A 14,138-nucleotide genomic window follows, 5' to 3' on the forward strand; every position below is an offset into this window, starting at 1 on the left:
CAAAAGTAAGATGTACCACAGATTATGTATAGAAACCTAAGCCGATTGAAAATCATAATGGTGAAAATGGGCTAAAGATTCAATTGCGCTAGCATAGATCTGATACACAAAATGTAGGCTTACTAAGCGTAGTCAACCAATTGAGATCTGGATGGATCTTCAGAGTTCAGACGACCTCGCCAAGGGGTCTTCGATTCAAACGAGAGGACAAGATAAGAGATCCATCCGATTCAAATGGTTTGTTGTGGCAACGGTGGCTCGTGGGATTTTGCAAAATTTTGGGTTATAAATAAAGGGAATTTGGCAACGATGGAAACCCTAGGTTATGAAGGGGATTTGGACAAGGAGAAGAAAGGAAAGTACGAACTACATGCTTATCTTTTCCTTATAATCTGATAGTTAGCCTCAGCAAGAAACACAAAATCATTCTGAATATTGAGGTTTGATAACGACAGGATAGAATGGGTCTTTCTCCATCATCAATAACACTAGATCAAAACGTATTGGGGCGAATTAACACTCGCGCATGTGCGAGGTTTTGGTGTGATGACGCAGGGGGTGATCTCCAGCACGACCTTGTAGACGTGCAGCTTGATGTTGTATTCTTGGTCCAGGAGCTCAAAGATGCACACGTCCCACTTCTCCAGGTTGTTCTCCATGGCCAGCGCGCCCCACCCTGCGCTGAATGCCGCATGGGGACTAGCGTACTCGTACCACACCTTCCACGGCTTCGCCTGTGGGTCCCACAAGGTCATCTTCCTGCTCTCTTTGGGGAGAAATGTTTTCACGAACTTGTCCGGGATGATCTGCAGTTGCAGGTTGATCATGACCAGTCAGTGAGCAATGCATTTTTTAATATGTGTATTGAAAGGAGAAATTTAATTGATAATTACCATGAAGTACAAGGCATAGACATCGTTGTGCCTCATTGCCTTGATGTAGAAGGGCCTGTCGGATTTGAACCTCAGTGCCCTCTCCATGGCGTATTCCTTCTCCCTTTGAGTTACTAGACGCCTCTGTGACATTAATCCTGGCCTTCTCATAACTTTGATGAGAACTAGTATAAAAAGATGTAGACTATGAGGATAGTTCACTTCAAGTTTGTTCTAATTAGTACTAGCAGTATAATAAAAGGGCGCGCATACAAGAAGTAAGGAAGGAAGGAAGGTAGTAAGGAAGTAAGAAAGAGATTTACTTCTGCCAGGTTGGTTTTCACCATTGCTCTTGTTGAACATCGGGAATTGATTCTGCTTACTAAGCCTTTTATCAAAAGATTTGTTCCACGTGGTTATGTTCGAGGACACGGATTCTGGCGCAAATACACCTGTATGAACTATATGTGGGTAAAGTTCATTAGCTCCATGACAAGAGAATATAGATAGGAACCATTTACAGTATAAGACTAGTGCTATGTAGCTAGCAGAGCATATTGATAGCTCGATGACGCAACATCTAAGACATCTCAACCAATATATGTGTGTGTGTGTAAAAAAAAGTACTACTCATTTTGAAATTGATATGTTACCTGCCAAATTGTCACTAGATGTTGTTTCTTCCAAAGCTTTTTTGAGAGGAACTCTTTTAGATGCTGAAGCAGCAGACCTGGTATAAACAATTAAAGGAGTAGCAGAGCTTTTTCCCTCATCCTTGGAGTCCTTTGATGGACGACTAGCCAACTCTGCTTACAATGGATGTGCACATAGGTTAGCTAGATAACAAGAGTCTATGAATCATGTGACAACATTTAGCCATCACAATATATAGTTAATTTGAAATTGATCCATTCAATGGTCATTCTGAATTACCTGCCAAATTGTCACTTGATACTGCTGACATAGAAGCAGAACCACCAGATGGAGACCTTATCTCCTCAGCCTTGGACATAATGGGTGGATGATGCTCAGATTCTTCTTACAGTTTGATGTGCACATAGCGAAGGTTAGCTCGATAACAAGAGTATACGAATCATTTTACAAAATCAATCCATCTCATACCAATATATACGTAAAAAGTACTACACGTACTAATTATTTTTAAATCGATCAACTGATTAGAGGGCTCTTCTTAATTACCTGCCAAACTGTCGCTTGACGCTGCTCCCCCAGAAGTTGGTTCACCAGATGGAGCTGTAGAGTTTTTCCACTCCGCAGTCCTGGACTTCTTGGATTGGTCCACTTGTGCCATGATATCATCAACCTTCCTAAACCTAGCCCTCTTCCTAACCATAAAACCATCGCCGGTCTTGCATCGATCATCCTGTTGTTGTTGCGCTGGTTCTAGAGCATCGTTGCTCCACATGCGACGTTCACAGTCTTCATCATTCCCTAGAGTTTCTGATAATGTGTCTTCAACATCATGTGCATCTTCATCTTCTAAAGAATTTTCTTCTTCTTCTGAAGATTCATTTTGTAGTGTACCATCTATACCGGTGTCAGTGTGAGTGTCTTCTTCTTGCGGGGCAGTACCATCTGCATTGGTGCTCGTGAGCCCTTTGTCTTCATCACTGGCCACGTTGATGTCCTTGTGTTGCGGCTGGGCGAGAGACGCGTACGGAGCCTCGCAGGACGATGGCAAGAAAATTGTCACTGAGAACTGTGACTGCCCGTCGTAACGGAATACCAGCAGGTAGCCATACCCGACGCGATGGTCGGAGAGGAACTCCTTCCATCCACGTGCAAAGCATAGCTCCCCGGAGATTTTAGCCAGCTCTACAGGCCATTTATTCCCGCTTGGACCTCTCAGGGAAACCAATGATGTACAATCTTCCAAGTTTTTGTGGAATCCTACTGGAATGGTCTGGAACATATGTAGTCATACAAATTAATTTGTAATGGCTCAAGACATGTCGAGCACAACCCAAACATGCATTATATGGCATTTAACCTTTCCTTATAGTCCAATCCCATCTATCAGTCACTGCTCAATTGGCATTATATTTTGTAGAAATATTAGATATGTCTCTTTTATTTACAATCTACATTTTTTGTAAATACAAAAAATATCAACTTTCATGAAGTAGTTTATATTTTGGATATGTTATCTCTTTTATCCTTCTCAATGGTAGAAAAATTGTATAGTCCATGTTTCAAACATATCATTCATAAATTGAACAAAAGAATATGTTGGGTGAAATAGATTATATATGTAAAATTTTAACTCTACCAAATTAGAGAGCATCATTCCTAAAAGTGAACCACAATGGAAAAAGATAACCTTCACAACAATCATGCAAAAATACGATAGGTAAAAATGGAACAACTAAAATGAGTTAGTCCCTTTCTTAGTTGTTATGAATCAAGAAAACCTACCACATGTTCCATAAATGAATAGGATATGATCGCTCTAAAGAAGTGGGGGCAATTTTTATTGCCATTCTGGTCCTTCTCATCCCTTTCCATCGAATCATACTCCTCTTTACCATTCTCCTTCCTTCCCCTCTGCTCATTTATCTCCTTTTGTTCCTCTTCTTTCTCTTTCTCAATTTCTTTTTGCCCCTGCTCTTCTTTCTCATTCTCCTCCTTTTTTTTCCTTATGTGAGTTCTCCTTCTTCCCATTTTCCTTTCTTTTCCTCCAATCCTCCCTCTCCTCCTCACCATCCTTCTGATCAACAACTCTCATTTTCTTCTCTTTGACCTCCTTGTTGTTAGCTATCTTCCTCTTCGATAAATTTTGCTTTCCCTCTACTTTCTTATCACCTTCAGCTTCATTTTGCTTCATTTTCTCTTTTGTGATAATATTGTCATCTTTCTCTTCTTTTACCTTGACCTTATTATCTACCATGCTGATTGGACCTACTGATGGCAGGTAATTCTCTGTCTGCAATACAATAGGAGATATATGGTACATTAGCATAATACTTCCGTAATGGTAACAATGGCATATAATACCACTCAAGTTCCACTCGAGGGTTGAATCTACATATGAAACGCTTTCCTACTTTGGGTTTTTGTTCTGACTATTCAATGATTATTCCAAACTACTTAGTTATTTTCAAGAACACTCCTATAGAGTCCTTTTCTTACAAATTTTAACAGCCAACATAAATATAATTTCCATATAAGCTCTTTAGGGAATAAAATAGAACACTATTTATCCCATATTAATATTCAAATATTCACACAAGTACACATCATACATGAATGCTCGGATTATATATAGAGTGGCCACATGGAAATATTCTGGCGAGCCACACTTGCACATTTCTATATATTCATTTAACAAGGCAATCCGATTTTGATACCTTATCCGATATATCCACTACTAGACCTTCATGTGCTCCCCATGTTTATCCTTCTAGAGAACTTGCCAAACAAACATAATTTTGTTTTGATGAGATTTACAAATTTGATGATTCCATTATGAAATATTAGTAAACCAAGAAGCATGCACATATTGCGTGTATTACCATCCTTGTGTTGAGACAAGAAAGGTATGTCCTAACTAGCAACCCAGCGGTTCTCACAAGAGAAAAGGAATGTAGAATTATACTAATCCGAAATGTTTTAATAAAACTAAATACAAGTTTACAAATATAAAACAATATTTCCCCTAGTGGGATTCTTTCTTCCATATATATAGGGCATTAGATCATTCTTCCAACATGGACAAACTTCCAATGCGAGGATGACAATGCCAACAAAATTATTCAGTGTTTCACAAGAATCTATAACACCTCCCCTGTCTAAAAGTGAGAAGAAGGATACATCAATCTTGTAAAGAAAACCTCTAATTATATCCCACATGAATCTATGCTCAAGTAAAGCATTTAGAAACCATGAACATGGATACGACCGTCCTTGTGTTGGGAAGAACAAAAGCATGATGCACACTGGATTTAAAGAATAATAAGGCGAGACGTAATCATAAAAATGAGTCAAAGATCTAAATGCGCTAACATAGATCAGAAATACCGTAGGGCTTACCAAGCGTCGCGAATCAATTGACTCAATGGAGAAGTCGAGAGAAGAGACTGCTTTGATTTAGATAAAGGAGAGCATGGTTGGTGGTGGCGGCGGCGGTGGGTCGATGGACATTGCGAGATTTTGGGGTTATAAAGGGGGGTTGGAAGGGGGAAAACCCTAGGTTTCGAAAGGGGTGGGCCTTGGGAGAACAAAGGAATGTCCATGCTTATTTTTTCTAGGCCCATCATCATCAGTTGAACAATATAAATCTTGATAGGCCCAATTCTAGGCCCACCAGTTTTCCTTCCACGTATCAATTGTAATACTTCTACTGAAGGTCTATTTTAGGCCCATTTGTTGAGGTGTCCCGTAGAGGGACAATCTATAGAATTTTTTATTCAAAATCAGAAGGCCAAATAAGTTGATTTACGTTCGTCTAGTATATATTTTTAGTTTTAACTATTGGTTGCTAAAGTACTTGTATTTTAAAGAGAAATCTTATTTTTATGATATTCAACAAAATAAGTTTGGATATGGGACCGTGTTCTCCAATAGAAACTACAGATCATCGATCAAACCAATAGACTTTTTTGTATTTACCCACCCGATTTTTTATTCATGTGTAAACAAGGAGATCGATGAGAGTTCTTTTTTCATATAATCAATATCATGACATTATGATGCACCGTACAATACACTTGTTTGTGAAAATGTTTTCCTATATAGTGTTGTCGAAAGGTTTCCTTGGTAATGATATTATCTCTTTCAAAACAAAATAAGACAAATCTTATAGATACTGATGGGTTGTGTCGGGGGGATGTACCCCAGGTAGCCTCATCCGCACACAATAACATTTCAAGACATCGGGGCTAGCAAAGCCCCTCATGCTACTAGCCACACGGCCGGCTTCCAGAAGACGGCGCACTCTTAGGGCGTGTTCGGTAGTCCACCAACTCCTGACTCCTTGAACTCCAGGTTGGGAGCTGAGTGGCACCGTTGCCGGGGAGGCTAGGTAAGTGAAGGTATATCTTTAGATCTTGCAATCGAATCTTTTTGTTTCTTGCTTTAGCACTAGTTTATTTTATAAAAGAAAACTACAAAAAAATGGAGTTGAGTTTGTCTCATACGCTTCACCTTTTTAATATCTTTCGTGAGTATGATGGAAAGGAAAATTGTGCTCAAGTGCTAGAAGAAGAAATCTCTAAAATGTTTGGCACTAAATATGTGAATGATGAGCATGATTGCAATGTTGTTAGTACGAATTCTTTGAATATCCATGATGCTAATGATGATTGCACTAGTTATGATGAAAATATCTCTTATGAGAATGTCAAATTTTGTGGAGTGCATGTTTGCATGAACACACCAAATATAGAAGATATTTATTGCAAGAGGCATAAGTACTTAGAAACCAAATTGTTGCAAGAAGAGCTAGATCAATGTGCTGAAAGATTTAATATTTTTTGCGCTCCTTGTGAACTTTGCAATGAACATGGTCATTTAAAGCTCCAATGCTATTTGTTTCATGATCAAGTCGTGTCCAAATATTGTGATAATTTGATTACCTTTGAGCATTATAAAGAGCTTAGCCTTCTTTTGGGGTATGAAGAAATGAAACGAATAAGTGAGGGTATTCCAGAATTTGCCCTTGATAGAATTCTTCATTTTGATCTAGAGAAGATTTATATGTATTGTGCGGAGAATTGCATTGAAAATCCTTATATTGCCAATTACATAAAGAAAAGAAAGCAAATAGAAGATGATGAGAATACTAATGAAAGGGAAGAGGCTTCCCAATGTCCTCCTATTATTTCTTATGATGAATCAGGTAACGAGGAGGAGCCTTCTATTCGACCAATCTCATCAATAAGGAGCTCCAAAAAGAGGATTGAACCCACACATGAGGTGAAGAAGAAGAAAAGAAAAAGAAGGAGCAACAAAGGTAGAAAGGTATCCCTCCCAAATGATGTTGCTCCTACTACTCATTGTGATGATGATAATTGCTATACTATTGGTGCTATCAATATTTTTAATGATGAGAGTGATTATGCTTATGATATGAAAAGGCCCAAGCTTGGGGAAGCTATGTTTGATGAGAATGACATATTTGAGAATATATTTGCTGAAATTAATGTTTGTCCCAAGCTTGGGGATGCTGCGTTTAGTGACGATGATATTTTTAGCATCCCAAGTTTTGATATGCAAAGTTGTTGTGATAATAGCATGCCTCCTACGTATGATGATTATATTGATGAAAGTGGGTTCGGAAGAGTGTCAACTTTAGGAATTAGTGATCCCACTATTTTTGGAGGATGTTGGATTTTATTGTGATGAATATGAAAGTGGATTTGGAAGAGCGTCAACTTTATTTAGTGATTCCACTATCTTGGGAGAGGTTTCAATCGATTATGATGAGAACGAAGTTGCTACTTATGATGATTATTGTGATGAAACCTATGCTATAAAAAGTAGTGATGATTATATTTACAAATCTTGTCATGATTATGATTACCCTTTTTCTGAACATTACCCTTTTAATGTGGAAACAATTTTTAGTGTTCAAGTCTCTTATGATACTCCTACCATTCCGAATGAGAAGAATTTTGCTTATGTAGAGAGTAGAAAATTTTCTATGCTTGTAGATCATGAAAAGAATGCTTTAGGTGCTGGTTATATTGTTGAATTCATTCATGATGCTACTGAAAATTATTATGAGAGAGGAACATATGCTTCTACATATTATAATAATGTCAAGTTTCCTCTCTATGTGCTTAAATTCTTGAAGCTATGCTTGTTGTGCCATCCTATGCTAGTTGATTATTGTTCCCATAAGTTGTTTGCTCACAAAATCCCTATGCATAGGAAGTGGGTTAGACTTAAATGTGCTAGTCATATGCTTCATGATGCTCCCGTTATGTTTCAATTCTTATCTCTTTCGTGAGCATCATTGTCATCATCATGCCTAGCTAGAAAGGCATTAAAGAAAAGCGCTTGTTGGGAGACAACCCAATATTTATCCTTAATGTTTTTGTGTGTCCACATGATTATTCTACTGTAGTAATCATGTTTTATAGCTTTTGTTTCAATAAAGTGCCAAGTAGAACCTTTGGGAAGACTTGGGTGAAGTTTATGTGATCTTGCTGTGAAAAACAGAAACTTTAGCGCTCACGAGATTAGCTGCCATTTTTTACTGGAGAGTAGTTTTAGGTTGATTCTTTTTGCATATGATTAATATACAAATTGCTCAGGTCCATAAATTTAGTTAATAATTTTTGGAGTCAGGGAAGTATTGATACTCTTGCTTTCTTTACAGACTGTAGTGTTTTGGCAGATTGCTGTTATGGTTGCATTGTTTGCATATGTTTGCTTGTTTAATGATTCTATTTGATGATAGGAGTATTAAATATGCAGAGGAATTTAGTATGAAATGTTTAATAATTATTTAAGTGATTTGTTACAGTAGAAAATGATAAGGTTTTGCATTGGTTTATACTAACCTATCTCACGAGTTCTTGTTGAGTTTATTGTGAATGAAGCTTTTGATAAAAAGAGAAACCATGATATGAGAGGAATTAAGGAGACACAAAAGTTCAAGCTTGGGGATGCCCAAGGCTCCCCAAGATAATATTTTAAGAAGTCTCAAGCATCTAAGCTTGGGGATGCCCCGGTAGGCATCCCACCTTTCTTCTTCAACAAGTATCGGTTAGTATCGGTTGAGCCTAAGTTTTTGCTTCTTCACATGAGTTGTACTATCCTTGCATTGTAGTTTTATTTAGATTTGCTTGCTGTTTGAATAAAGTATCAAGATCTGAAATTCTTTAATGAGAGAGAGCCTTACACAAATTAGAATTTGCTAGAATACTCTATGTGCTTCACTTATATCTTTTGAGCTTGATAGTTTTGCTCATAGTGCTTCACTTAGATCTTTTAGAGCATGGTGGTAGTTTTATTTTCGAGAAATAGATGAACTCTCATGCTTCACTTATATTATTTTGAGAGTCGTTAATAGCATGGTAATTTGCTTAATGTTAATATACTTGGTGTTCAAGATATGTGAACCTTTCTTTTGAGTGAATTGAATACTAAGATAAGGTTGATGCTTGATAATTGTTTTGAGATATGGAGGTGATAATATCAAAGTCATGCTAGTTGGGTGATTATGAATTTGAGAAATACTTGTGTTGAAGTTAGCAAGTCTCGTAGCATGCACGTATGGTTAAAGTTATGTAACAAATTTGAAACATGAAGTGTACCTGGCTTGTGCATCCTTATGAGTGGCGGTCGGGGCGAGCGATGGTCTTTTCCTACCAATCTATCCCCCTAGGAGCATGCGCGTAGTACTTGAATTTTTGATGACTTCTAAATTTTTGCAATAAGTATATGAGTTCTTTTGACTAATGTTGAGTCCATGGATTATACGCACTCTCACCTTTCCGCCATTGCTAGCCTCTGCAGTACCGTGCATTGCCCTTTCTCACCTTGAGAGTTGGCGCAAACTTCGCCGGTGCATCCAAACCCCGTGATACGATACGCTTTATCACACATAAACCTCCTTATATCTTCCTCAAAACAGCCACCATACCTACCTATTATGACATTTCCATAGCCATTCCGAGATATATTGCCATGCAACTTCCACCATCATCACCATGACATGCATTACTTTTGTCATATTGCCATTGCATGATCTTGTAGTTGACATCGTATTTGTGGCAAAGCCACCATGCATTATTTTTATGCATGTCACTCTTGATTCATTGCACCATCCCGGTACACTGCCGGAGGCATTCATATAGAGTCATATCTTGTTCTAAGTTTCGAGTTGTAATCCTTGTGTTGTAATTTATAGAAGTGTGATGATCATCATTATTAGAGCATTGCCCAAATAAAAAAAGAGAAAGGCCAAAAAGAAAAAAAAGAAAGGCCCAAAAAAAGGGGTGGCAATGCTACTATCTCTTTTTCCACACTTGTGCTTCAAAGTAGCACCTCGTTCTTCATGTAGTGAGTCTCATATATTGTGCTTCAACGTAGCACCTCGTTCTTCATGTAGTGATTCTCATATATTGTGCTTCAAAGTAGCACCATGCTTTTCATGTAGTGAGTCTCATGTGTTATCACTTTCATATACTAGTGGGAATTTTTCATTATAGAACTTGGCTTGTATATTCCTACGATGGGCTTCCTCAAAATGCCCTAGGTCTTCTTGAGCAAGCAAGTTGGATGCACACCCACTAGTTTTCTTTTGTTGAGAATTCATAGCTCCAGTGCATCCGTTGCATGGCAATCCCTACTCCTCATGTTGACATCAATTGATGGGCATCTCCATAGCCCGTTGATTAGCCTCGTCAATGTGAGACTTTCTCTTTTTTGTCTTCTCCACACAATCCCCATCATCATATTCTATTCCACCCATAGTGCTATATCCATGGCTCACGCTCATGTATTGCGTGAAGGTTGAAACAGTTTGAGATTATTTAAGTATGAAACAATTGCTTGGCTTGTCATCGGGGGTATAGAAGTTGGGAACATCTTTGTGTGACGAAAATGAAGCATAGCCTAACTATATGATCTTTGTAGGGATGAACTTTCTTTTGCCATGTTATTTTGAGAAGACATGATTGCTTTGATTAGTATGCTTGAAGTATTATTATTTTTGTGTCAATATGAACTTTTGTCTTGAATCTTTCGGATCTGAATATTCATATCACAATTGAGAAGATTTACATTGAAATTATGCCAAAGTATCACTCCGCATCAAAAATTCTTTTTTATCATTTACCTACACGAGGACGAGCAGGAATTAAGCTTGGGGATGCTTGATACGTCTCCAACGTATCTATAATTTTTGATTGCTCCATGCTACTTTATCTACTGTTTTAGGCAATATTGGGCTTTATTATCCACTTTTATATTATTTTTGGGACTAACCTTGTAACCGGAGGCCCAGCCCAGATTTGCTGTTTTATGCCTATTTCAGTGTTTCGAGGAAAAGGAATATCTGAGGAGTCAAAACGGAACGAAATCAACTGGAGAAGATAATTTTGGAAGGAAACCAACCTGATGGGCTTGGAGTGCACGCCAGGGGAGCCCCGGGCTGTCCACGAGGGTGGAGGGCGCCCCCCTGGGCGTGCCCCCCTACCTCGTGAACAGCCTGGAGGTCCACCGACGTACCCCCTGCACCCATATATACCTACATACCCTAAAACTTCTGGAACATAAGATAGATCGGGAGTTCCGCCGCCGCAAGCCTCTGTAGCCACCAAAAACCAATCGGGACCCTGTTCCGACACCCTGCCGGAGGGGGATCCCATCACCGGAGGCCATCTTCATCATCCCGGCGCTATCCATGACGAGGAGGGAGTAGTTCACCCTCGGGGCTGAGGGTATGTACCAGTAGCTATGTGTTTGATCTCTCTCTCTCATGTTCTCTCTCGTGTTCCTCTATGGCACGATCTTGATGTATCCCGAGCTTTGCTATTGTAGTTGGATCTTATGATGTTTCTCCCCCTCTACTCTCTTGTGATGAATTGAGTTTCCCCTTTGAAGTTATCTTATCGGATTGAGTCTTTTATGAACACTTGATGTATGTCTTCCGTGGGATAACGTGGTGACAATGGGTTATTCTATTGATCCACTTGATGTATGTTTTGGTGATCAACTTGCGGGTTTCGTGACACTTGGGAACCTATGCATAGGGGTTGGCACACGTTCTTGACTCTCTGGTAGTAGCTTTGGGGCACTCTTTGAAGTACTTTTATGTTGGTTGGATGAATCTGAGATTGTGTGATGCATATCGTATAATCATGCCCACGGATACTTGAGGTGACAATGGAGTATCTAGGTGACATTAGGGTTTTGGTTGATTTGTGTCTTAAGGTGTTATTCTAGTACGAACTCTTTTATAGATCGATCTGAAAGAATAGCTTTGTGATGGTTTCGTACCCCGACCATAATCTCTACGTTTGTTCTCCGCTATTAGTGTCTTTGGAGTGACTCTTTGTTGCATGTTGAGGGCTTGTCATATGTTCTATCTATGTTATTATTGTTGAGAGAACTTGCACTAGTGAAAGTATGAACCCTAGGCCTTGTTTCCTATCATTGCAATACCGTTTACGCTCACTTTTATCGCTCGCTATCTTGCTGTTTTTATAATTTCAGATTACAAAAACCTATATCTACTATCTATTTTGCACTTGTATCTCCATCTCTTCGCCGAACTAGTGCACCTATACAATTTACCATTGTATTGGGTGTGTTGGGGACACAAGAGACTCTTTGTTATTTGGTTGCAGGGTTGTTTGAGAGAGACCATCTTCATCCTACACCTCCTACGGATTGATAAACCTTAGGTCATCCACTTGAGGGAAATTTGCTATTGTACTACAAACCTGTGCACTTGCAGGCCCAACAACGTCTACAAGAAGAAGGTTGTGTAGTAGACATCACTGGGCCGAACGGTTCAACTCCAGGAGTTAGGCCAGAGAAGCAGGAGTTTTTTATCAGTGCAAAATTTGAGGAGTTGAGGGGCTGGGAAACACAGACTCCTCTAAATTCATGAAGCGAGAGTTGCCTCAAATTACCTTCCTTTGCCACCGCGAAGTCACTGCGCGTACCGGTTCGAGGCCATCTCCTCGTTCGAGCGAATCACCCTGGAGGGGCTCGTCCACTCATCTCTCCCATTCCCCTCCAACCCTAGCCGCCAGAGGTGGCCGCCCCACCGCTGACCACCTTGTCCGCCGCGAGTCACCGTCGTTTGCCGCCATCTCCGACCAGCTCATCTGCAGCGACGTGTCATCCCCACCGCCATGCTCACCCTCCACCACCGCGACCCGGCCGCTGCCGCGCTCCCCCTCGTCCGCCGCCATCCCCGACCGCTGGATCAAGCAGGCTGCTTCGCGGAGCTCATCGTCGACATTGTTCTCTGCCACCCAGACCATGTCATCCGTTTTTCAGAAGGTCAAGGAAGAACTACCGGATCTGATGGTGATATGGTGATGGGCTGTGGGCTAAAAATACATGGTCGAATGGGCCATATATGGTTTTCGTTGGCTTTTAGGCCTGCCAGATCGCTGACTGCCAGGAGTTGTTGCACCGAACAGATCATTCGCTCCAGGATTTCACGAGAGAAGTTGGCGCTTGGAGTTCGGCGATGGAGTTGAGGATTTTCCAGCCGTGGGCAACTACCGAACACGCTCTTAGAAGGCGGCTTTGGGGGTGGGCCGGCTGCCAGCAGCCGGCCCCTCCTCCTCCTTGGGGTCTGCACTCACCCACCACGACGAGAGGGGGCATGGCTACAGTGCCGCATGCTCCCCTAAATCCCAGAGGAGCGTGGCTACAGAGCGCGCTGACCAAGCGGCCACCTACCCACACTGCACGGGACTGTAGTCATACGACGCATGACGCGGCCCTCGTTAGCAAGGGTCACGCTACAGCAAAAGGCAATCTACATGGCCCGTAGGCAGCGGGCCCTATTTGTCAGCCGAATTCCCGGTAGCCGGCGGGGCCCTCTAGAGGCGGGCCCCAACAGCCGGCGAAGAACCCAGTCATCTTAGACGCTGACGTCCGGGTCCTACACCCGGCCATATTACAATTGTAGCCCTGGGGGGGGTCGGCCTATAAGACCCCCTCGGGCTCACCCATGCAAGGGGTTCAGCTCTTACTCCACACACACCATAGCTAGGAGAAGACGGAGAGCTCTACCCTTCTTCCTCCTCTAGCAACACAGCTCTAAGAGCAACTCTGTATACACTTGATCATACTCATCTCAGCAGGACTAGGGGTGTTATCTCTCCGGAGAGCCACGAACCTAGGTACGTCTCGTGTGCTCCCGAGCTCGTGCTCACTCTCGCTTCCGAAACCCGACGATGTCCTCATTGCTTCACCCACGATAAGCCACCCCCTAGCATCTGCCGTGAGATTACCACGACAGTTGGCGCCCAACATGGGACCATCCGCGGCGTCGGTCGGAGTTGTGTTCCGGGCGGGAACCACCCTCCCCTCCGGCGAGCGCATCGCGTCTGGCCTGATCAACCAGCCCGTTGCGGTCATTTGCGCTTGCACCGGCGCATCATGCGATGTTGGAGCCGTCTGCCCCGTGAGCTGCCTCATCGACCCCTTCGGGAAGCTTAGCCTCTCTGATGTGTTCGTCTGTGCTACCACCAGCGCATCAGCCGACGCGAGAGCCATTTGCTCCGCGAGCTGCCTCATCGACCTCTTAGGGAAGCTCAACCTCTCTAA

At 41.4% G+C, this 14,138-nt stretch overlaps 1 pseudogene; it reads right to left on the reverse strand.

The window, feature by feature from the left end:
* Positions 1-488: 488 nt before the first annotated feature.
* LOC123158307 (uncharacterized) lies at positions 489-12,838 on the reverse strand (annotated as a pseudogene).
* Between the last annotated feature and the right edge of the window lie 1,300 nt (positions 12,839-14,138).

This window comes from Triticum aestivum, chromosome 7B, assembly GCF_018294505.1.
Source record: "Triticum aestivum cultivar Chinese Spring chromosome 7B, IWGSC CS RefSeq v2.1, whole genome shotgun sequence".
NCBI classification, from domain to species: domain Eukaryota; kingdom Viridiplantae; phylum Streptophyta; class Magnoliopsida; order Poales; family Poaceae; genus Triticum; species Triticum aestivum.